This window comes from Cryptomeria japonica, chromosome 4 (genome assembly GCF_030272615.1).
Source record: "Cryptomeria japonica chromosome 4, Sugi_1.0, whole genome shotgun sequence".
Taxonomy (NCBI): Eukaryota; Viridiplantae; Streptophyta; class Pinopsida; order Cupressales; family Cupressaceae; genus Cryptomeria; species Cryptomeria japonica.
This window is the reverse complement of record NC_081408.1, coordinates 516,455,024-516,457,531: the sequence shown is the minus strand read 5'-3', so window position 1 is coordinate 516,457,531 and position 2,508 is coordinate 516,455,024.

Below are 2,508 nucleotides of genomic sequence, written 5' to 3'. Positions count from 1 at the left end.
CAAAGTAACTCCCAAATCTATGAATGCCACCATTCATAAAATGTGTGTGCCATGTGTCCACATCCTCTAACAAGGAAATCTAATATTCATTAATAAAGGAAAATAAAAGAAATGACTTGTCCTCACACATGTACTAGAGGACAAATTACATGTAGGGATTCCAAAGGAATATCCTAAACTAAATACAGATAAACCTAAGCCAAGTAAAGATTAAATATTCTAACACCCCTCCTTAAGCTTTACTTGAGGAGATTACATCAAACCCTTCAATGGGTTGCAAACCAAGATTTTTACAATGAAATTAGAACTTCTCTTTACAAAGTGGCTTGGTCAAAATATCTGCAACTTGGTCTCCCCCCTTGCAATAGAGGAGTAAAACTTGCTTGTCTTCAATTTTTTCTCTAATAAAGTGGTGTTGGAGAGCAATGTGTTTTTTCCTTGCATGGAAAACTGGATTTTTAGCCAAGGCAATGGCACTTTGGTTGTCACAATACAATGGAGTTGGTTCATGTTGAGGCGGACCCAAATCTTCAAGTAGTCTTCTAAGCCACAAGGCTTCTTTGGAAGCATTAGTGCATCCTTTGTACTCAGCTTCAGTGGATCCAAGAGAGGTAGATTGTTGCTTTTTACTATTCCAAGAAATTGCTCCTGAACCAATAAAAACCAATAACCACAAGTAGATTTCCCATCATTGGGATCTCCACCTAGATCGAAATCAGTAAAACCTTTTAAAGTAAAACCAGAATTTGCATCATAAAACAAACCTACATTAATAGTTCTTTTAATATATCTTAAAATTATTTTAGCAACTTTAAAGTGTGTTTGTTGAGGTTTAGATATGAATCTTGAAACCAAACCAACACTATAAGCAATATCTGGCCTAGTAAGAGTTAACTAATTTAAATTTCCAACTAATTGTCTATACAAAGTATAATCAACAAGTGGAGTTTGCATATCAAGCATTAACTTAGTGCCTAATTCAATAGTAATTGAAACATGGTTAGCATCATTCATGTTAAACTTGTCTAAAAGATCTTGATCATAATTACTTTGAGATAGAAAAATACCATTACTTGTTTGCCAAATTTGGATTCCCAAAAAATAATGTAAGAGTCCTAAATCAGTCATTTGAAATTTTTGATTGAGTTGAATCTTAATTTCAGAAATCAAATTATTGGAACTTGAAGTTAGAATTAAATCATCTACATATAAAATAATAATTACAATGTCATCTTCACTATGTTTAATATACAAATTTGGATCATTTTTACTTCTAATGAAGCCTTGAGAAAGAAAGAATGCATTAATCTTAGAATACCATTCCCTGGGAGATTGCCTCAAACCATAAATTAATTTTTTTAACTTGCAAACTAAATGTTCATTACCTTCCTTAACAAAACCAGGAGGTTGAGACATATAAATTTCCTCATGTAAATCACCATTAAGAAAAGCACTTCTAAGATCCATTTGGTGAATAGGCCAATTCATTCTAGAAGTTAAAGCAAGCACAAGTTTAATTGTAGGCATTTTAGCAACAGGAGCAAATGTTTCATTATAATCCAATCCTTCTATTTGTGAAAAACCTCTAGCAACAAGTCTAGCTTTAAATTTACTAACTTGATTATTAGCATTCAATTTAGTTTTATAAAGCCACTTGCAGGAAACAAGATTTTTACCATGAGGCAAGGGAACTAAATCCCAAGTTTGGTTAGAAATTATAGTATCATATTCTTCCTTCATTGCTTTTTGCCAATGTGGTTGATTTTTAGCTTGATCAAATGTTTTAGGATCATTAGAATTCATAATAGTAGACATTAAAGCATAATTACAATACTTAACTCGTCTAGCTTGAAGTCTATCCATTTTAGCTAAGTATTCATCACTATCTTGAATTAAAGATTTAAACCATTTAGGTCTTCTTTTAGAAGTAATGGATTCATCACTAGAAGAAGAGTCATGAGGAGTAGAGTTATTATTATCATCATCACTATCACTAGAAGGAATAGAAAGAGATGCATCAGGAGTAGGGTTAAGAGAAGGAGGTTGGTCCTCCACAAGCACAACTTTGCTTTGAGCAAGTTCATCATCCTCCACTTTAGAACAATCATGAATGCCTTTTTCCGCAATACAAACATCTCTTGCAACTTTTACCTTGTTAGTAATAGGATTGTAAACTCTATAACCTTTAGTATTTTCATCATAACCAACAAAAATAAAAGGAGAAGATTTAGCATCTAATTTTTGTCTTTTCTCCTTAGGTTTGTGAACATAAGCCGTGGAACCAAAAATTCTTAAATTCTGCAAATTGGGCTTTCTACCAGACCAAGCTTCTTCAGGAGTTTTATCCTTTAAGGCTTTGACAGGTGATCTATTAATTAAATAAGTTGCACAAGCCATAGCTTCAGCCCAAAACTTGTAATCCATATTTTTTGCATGCAATAAACATCTTGCCATTTCCACAATGGTCCTATGCTTCCGTTCTGCCCCACCATTTTGTTGTGGTGTATA